Here is a 7,693-nt window from a genome sequence, read left to right as displayed (position 1 = left end):
CTCCTGTTTTGCTTTATTAGCTCTATTAATATCATCTTTCAAAATGGAATCAGGAGTCATAGGAAGCAAAGTAATATTTTTATCCTTATGAACAAGAGTATAGTGATTGTTTCTACCATGGTGTACAGAATTTTTTATCAATTGCCATGGTCTACCAAGTAACAAGGAACATGCTTGCATAGGTACCACATCACAATCAACATAATCAGCATATGTAGAGATACTAAAATGCACACGAACAGTACGTGTTACCTTAACCTTGCCGCTGTTGTTGAACCATTGGATGTTAAGGATGTGGATGTGGTCTTGTGGTGAGAGAAAGCTTCTCCACCATCTCCATGCTAGCCAAGTTGTTGCAGCTCCCTCCGTCTATTATGACACGCACAGAACGTTCCTTCACAACTCCCTTGGTATGGAACAAATTGTGCCTCTGATTTTGCTCAGCTTGTGTGACCTGCACACTCAAAACACGTTGAGCAACTAAACATTCATACCTGTCAGCGTCTTCAGGAGCCATGTATTGTGCCTCATGATCAGAATCATCTCCACCATATTCTTCACGTGTAATAAGAGCCAAAGTCTCCTCATCATAGTCACTAGCGGACTCATATCCACCACCCTCGGTAGCAATCATCACACGCGGAGATTTGCATTCTCTCGCATAATGACCTCCTCCCTTACAACGACGACAAATAATATCACTTGTGTGCCCTGTCGATGCCATGGAAGAAGAAGAACTCTGTGCAGGCCCGACAGGTGCGCTCTTGGCAGATAATGGTGGTTGTGCCTGTTTTCTTGTATCACGGCTGGAGGAGGCACCTGATTGAGGTGCTGGTGCAATTGAAGTAGAAGATGCACGCGGTGTCCATTATGAAGGTCGGCCTGCAGAAAAGTTAGTTCGCACCAATGCTTGTCGATCCTGCACTTCACGTTCAGCTTTACAAGCAAGATGGAATAAACGAGTGATATTAGTATACTCCTTATAGTCTAGAATGGTCTGAATCTCTCTATTTAATCCACCCAGAAAACGTGCAAGCACAACTTCATTCTCCTCAACAATACCACATCGAATCATGCCAGTTTGTAATTCCTGATAATATTCTTCTACAGAATTTTTCCCTTGTCTTAAACGCTGCAATTTTTGAAGCAATTCACGTTGATAATATGGTGGAACCCAACGCGTACGCATAGCAGTTTTCAAAGCAGCCCAAGTAGTTGGAATAGGATATAATCTACAATGTTCAGACCACCATACACATGCAAAACTAGTGAAAGCACAAACAGCAGCAGCAACCCGTCTCTCCTCAGGATATTGCAAACATGTAAATCGTTGTTCAGTTTCTAACTCCCAAGTAAGATATATATCAGAACATATCTACCCTCAAATGGTGGAATATTCAATTTCAGTTTAGGAATATGGACATCATCTCGTACCTGAGGTGGTGGTGCAGGCCTACCATTACGAATATATACCTGAGGTCGACCTGCTGGTGGTGGTGCAGGTGGCTGCACGTAGTGCTGATTTTGATCAACCTCATCCTCATAATCGCCCGCATACTCATCATCCTCCTGGGTACCAACAGCAACAGTAGAAGGAGCCAAGGAAGCATCAACAATAGGAACAACAGCACCAGAAGTTTGGCCATCCACAATAGGAACACGCTTCGCTCGTCCATACTGATTCGGAAGGAGGCGTTGTTGTTGTTGTTGTTGTTGTTGCAGAGGTGCGATAGGTGCAGCCGGCGGTGGTTGTGGAAAATGCGCGAGCAATTCATTAAACTTGCTATCAAGCTTTGTTTCGAACGTCTTCTCAATGCCATCTATCTTCTCCATGGCCTCGTCAAATCTGTTTAGCACATCTTGCACCTGTCCACTCATCATTTGCTGAAATTTATCATGTAGTTGTTTGTTCGTCAGGTTCTCCCAATCAGTCTCATCGGCTTGTGATCCTACCATGGTTAGCAGCAAATAGAAACACACAAGAATATGACCCTACAGACTACTAAGAAGTGGTGGTGGTGTATCACAAACCCGTCAAGCAAACCTCAAATTATTACCAGTTCTTACCCAGCAGCAGGTGGTGATCGGCAACCGTTGTAGTCAAAACTCTCAAAGCTTGGATAGAGCGATTACCAGGGAGAGTCAAACGCATGACGTAGATGTATGTGGAGCTGGGAAGGCTTATAATATGGTAGCAAAAAGGGTCAGCAATAATCAATTCAGAGATGCAAAGTTGAATAAACGCTCAAAGACGGTACTGTGCTGGTCCTAGGCTAGACCGTGCTAGAGACGCGAGCCTAGAACACTAACAAAATCACGGCGCTGCACGTAAACAGGGGAAAAGCACACTCTGGATTTTTTTTTCGCTCCTTTTTTTTGTGCTGTTTTTTTTGCACTGCTCTTTTTTTTTGCGAAAAATCACTATAATGGCGAGTGTCTCAAAACTCTTCCCAGGTCAAACTGACAGGATGGGCACGAAATTTTTTCGACCAATTTTTTTTTCGACTGCCCGGACCCAAAAACTGGAAACGGGTCAAAAAAACTTTCTATAACGGCGACTGTCTCAATACGCTTAGAAACACCTAAAAATAGGATAGCCAGAAATTTTTTGACAAGTGCGTTTTCGGAAAATTTTGGGCCTAAACGGAGGGTGGTTTCCGGACCCTTTTTTTTCCGAAACCTACTCTGGCAAGGAAACACGAATCGGAAACTAGATGGATCTCGAAACAAACCTAATATGACAAGAACTCGGATTGGTGCTGGATATATGGTGGTAGATGGCAGCGGTGGTGGTATATGACAGCGGTGGTGGTATATGGATACGGATTCGAAGCGGTGGCGGATAAGCGGTGGTGGTAGATGGCAGGGGCGATGATGATGGTGCGGCAGCGGCGTGACAACTTATGTCCAGAACTCGAAACTGTAAAAGACTAGACTCTAAGACCAGCAACTAGACACGACGATGCAACCGCAAATTCAACAAAGCAAAACCCTAAAAAGATTATGCAAAGGCTCAGATTGGATCAGATATGATGAACTAACCCTAAAAAATTTTTTGTGGCTTTTTCGTGGACTGTAGGTATGAAGAACAGACTCGATCGAAACTAGGAAAAACTGTAAAATCTCACCGAGCAACCTGGAAATCTGATACCACTTGATAGGGGCAAAGGTGTCCCGTCTTTCGATGAGATGATGGATATCGCTTTGGTGGAAGTCGACTTTGACGATCCGACTACGAACGTGCGAGGACGTCGCGCCTTAGCAATCGCTAAACCAACTCCAAGAGGTTATTAACCACGCGGGAGCACGATCAACCTGACCACGAGGGTCTGTTTCCTACGAGCAAACGAAGAACAAGCAAGAAACTGAGATTGCAATCTGGATATTGCGAATATAAGATGAAAGCTTTATTGATCAAGGTGGGGTTCTGTGACACCTTTGTCTGGTCGTTGAACACAAACGAAGTACGCGAAGTTGCAGCTATGGCGAACTTTAGTCTAAACAAAACCCAAAGTCTAAACGGTGCCCTAAGGGCTGTATATATGGAGGAAGAGAGGGGGAATTTCGTGGCCCTTGGTGGAGGGGTCCGAAATCAACCCTATCTCTTGTTTCCCCACACATACGGACTCTAAAAATAGCCTATACTAATGTATTTCGAAATTACATGGGCCTGGTCCAATAAAAAGGTGACGCAGCACCTATAATAGCCTCTGGACGAAATTTATGAAGTGGAATCTTGTATATTTCGTCCAAGGCTTCATGCACTCGTTATGGTGGCTTCAAAGACCTGAAATCATCACTCGTAACTCCGTTCTTGTTCCCCTTGCGCATGCCATCATCTCCATGCTTTCTCTTGCTCCAATGTTCATCCTTCTCCAAGCTAGGCCCTTCATTTGTAAGCAAAACAAATGTATCCAATTTAGGCAGCATCATATTCTCATGAACATTAGAATCATTACCAAGAAACGAAAGTACCTGGTAATTTAGTTGGCGTGCGCGAGCTCTAGTAATTGGTCCAGTATGTATAGCAGCAGGGACTGTGGGTGTAACAATGGTATTGATGTCCTCATCACTGAAGAACGCTAACAAATATGCAAAGCTCCAGCAATCCTTCTAAGGACTGGAGTAAGCATCTCGGAGTTGGAATGTACGCTTTGATGAGATGATCAAAGATTTTGGGTTTATACAAAGTTTATGAGAAACTTGTATTTCCAAAGAAGTGAGTGGGAGCACTATAGAATTTCTGATGAGTATATGTTGTTGACATGTTGTTGATCAGAAATGGTGTAGAATTTCTGGAAAGCATATAGGGTTATTTGAAAGGTGTTTTTCAATAGAAAACCTGGAATAAGCTATTTGAACATTGAGCATCAAGATCTATGAGGATAGATCAAAAACGCTAAATGGTACTTTCAAATGAGCACATACCTTGGCATGATCTTGAAGGTGTTCAAGATGGATCAGTCAAAGAGGGAGTTCTTGCCTGAGTTGTAAGGTATGAAGTTAAGAGTTAAAGCTCGACCATGGCAGAAGAGAGAGAAAGGACGAAGGTTGTCCCCTATGCTTCAGACGTAGGCTCTATAGTATGCTATGTTGTGTACCGCACCAGAAGTGTGCCTTGCCATGAGTCAGTCAAGGGGTACATGAATGATCTAGGAACGGATCATTGGACAGCGGTCAAAATTGTCCTTGGAGTAAATAAGGACATGTTTCTCGATTATGGAGGTGATAAAGAGTTTGGTGTAAAGGGTTACGTCGATGCAAGCTTTAACACCTATCTGAGTGACTCTGAGTAGCAAACCGGATACGTATAGTGGAGCAACCATTTGGAATAGCTTCAAGTGGAGCGTGGAAGCAGCATTTACAATATGACCTAGAGATTTGCGAAATACATACAGATCTGAATGTTGCAGACCCGTTGACTAAAACCTCTCTCACAAGCAAAACATGATCAAACCCCAGAACTCATTGAGTCTTAATCACATGGTGATGTGAACTAGTTTAGTGACACTAGTAAACTCTTTGGATGTTGGTCACATGGCGATGTGACCTATCAGTGCTAATCACATGGTGATGTGAACTAGATTATTGACTCTAGTGCAAGTGGGAGACTATTGGAAATATGCCCTAGAGGCAATAATAAATTAGTTATTAATATTATATTTCCTTGTTCATGATAAATCATTTATTATCCATGCTATAATTGTATTGATAGGAAACTCAGATACATGTGTGGGTACATAGACAACACCAAGTCCCTAGTAAGCCTCTAGATGACTAGCTCGTTGATCAATAGATGGTTACGATTTCCTGACCATGGACATTGGATGTCATTGATAACGGGATCACATCATTAGGAGAATGATGTGATGGACAAGACCCAATCCTAAGCCTAGCACAAAGATCGTGTAGTTCGTATGCTAAAGCTTTTCTAATGTCAAGTATCATTTCCTTAGACCATGAGATTGTGCAACTCCCGAACACCGTACGAATGCTTTGGGTGTACCAAACGTCACAATGTAACTGGGTGGCTATAAAGGTACACTACGGGTATCTCCAAAATTGTCTGTTGGGTTGGCACGAACCGAGACTGAGATTTGTCACTCCGTGTAACGGAGAGGTATCTCTGGGCCCACTCGGTAGGACATCATCATAATGTGCACAATGTGACCAAGGGGTTGATCACGGGATGATGTGTTACGGAACGAGTAAAGAGACTTGCCGGTAACGAGATTGAACAAGGTATGGAGATACCGACGATCGAATCTAGGGCAAGTACTATACCGCTAGACAAAGGGAATTGTATACGGGATTGATTGAGTCCTTGACATCGTGGTTCATCCGATGAGATCATCATGGAACATGTGGGAGCCAACATGGGTATCCAGATCCCGCTGTTGGTTATTGACCGGAGAACGTCTTGGTCATGTCTGCATGGTTCCCGAACCCGTAGGGTCTACACACTTAAGGTTCGATGACGCTAGTGTTATAGGGAATAGATATACGTGGTTACCAAATGTTGTTTGGAGTCCCGGATGAGATCCCGGACGTCACGAGGAGTTCCGAAATGGTCCGGAGATAAAGATTTATATATGGGAAGTCTTGTTTTGGTCACCGGAAAAGTTTCGGGTGCTATCGGTAACGTACCGGGACCACCGGGAGGGTCCCGGGGGTCCACCAAGTGGGGCCACCGGCCCCAGAGGGCTGCATGGGCCAAGTGTGGGAGGGGACCAGCCCCAGGTGGGCTGGTGCGCCCCCCCCACCAGGGCCCAAGGCGCCTAGGGTTTGGGGAGGGGCGCCTCCACCTTACTTGGGGGGCAAGTTTCCCCCTCTCCCCCCCTTGGCCGCCACCCTAGATAGGTTTTTGGGGCAGCCACACCCCTTGGGGTGGGAACCCTAAAGGGGGCGCAACCCCCTCCCTCTCCCCTATATATACTTGAGGTTTTGGGGCTGCCATACACAAGAGTTTCCACCTCTCCCTGGCGCAGCCCTACCTCTCTTTCTCCTCCTCTCCCGTGGTGCTTGGCGAAGCCCTGCAGGATTGCCACGCTCCTCCATCACCACCATGCCGTTGTGCTGCTGCTGGATGGAGTCTTCCCCAATATGTCCCTCTCTCCTTGCTGGATCAAGGCGTGGGAGACGTCACCGGGCTGTACGTGTGTTGAACGCGGAGGTGCCGTCCGTTTGGCACTAGGATCTCCGGTGATTTGGATCACGACGAGTACAACTCCTTCAACCCCGTTCTCTTGAACGCTTCCGCTTAGCGATCTACAAGGGTATGTAGATGCACTCCCCTCTCTCTCGTTGCTAGTCTCTCCATAGATAGATCTTGGTGAGTCGTAGGAAAATTTTGAATTTCTGCTACATTCCCCAACAAAGGTTGCTTCCTGTTTTTTTCTCATCGAAAGACTTCATATAGGAGAAGATGGGCGTCGGAGAGCCACCAGGGGGCCCATGAGGTAGGGGGCGCGCCCCAGGGGGGGCGCCCCCCACCCTCGTGAGCAGGGTGTGGGCACCCTGGCCTTCATCTTTGGAGACGATTTTTCTTTATTTATTTTAAGATATTCCGTGGAGTTTCAGGACTTTCGGAGTTGCGCAGAATAGGCCTCCAATATTTGCTCCTTTTCCAGCCCAGAATTCCAGCTGCCGGCATTCTCCCTCTTCATGTAAACCTTGTAAAATAAGAGAGAATAGCCATAAGTATTGTGACATAACGTGAAATAACAACCCATAATGCAATAAATATTGATATAAAAGCATGATGCAAAATGGACGTATCAACAGCATAGAATCGTTGCCGTCCGCTAGCGGATGGCAAAGAATGAGGGTGGCCCACTAATGAGTACCACCTAACAAACACTTTCTTTGCCGTCCGCTAGCAGACAGCAAAGAATGAGGGTGGCCCACTAATGAGTACCACCTAACAAACACTTTCTTTGCCGTCCGCTAGCAGACAGCAAAGAAAGTGGCCAAACTAATGTCCATTAGCTAGGATCTTTGCCCTAACTAAAATCCATCGACGCTCACCCGCGCCCACATCTCTATCTGTCCCCTCTCTCTCTCCGCCCGCGCCCGAGCCGCCACCGCCTCGCGCCACTCCGCCCACGTGCCGTCGTCGCCCCGCACCACCCCCGTCGCCGCGCCGCCCAGCAGCCCCAGTGACCTCCTTCCCCGCCTTGCGCCATCCCCGTCG

The sequence above is a fragment of the Triticum dicoccoides genome, chromosome 2B, assembly GCF_002162155.2.
Source record: "Triticum dicoccoides isolate Atlit2015 ecotype Zavitan chromosome 2B, WEW_v2.0, whole genome shotgun sequence".
Taxonomy (NCBI): domain Eukaryota; kingdom Viridiplantae; phylum Streptophyta; class Magnoliopsida; order Poales; family Poaceae; genus Triticum; species Triticum dicoccoides.
Note: the sequence above shows the minus strand (reverse complement) of the source record.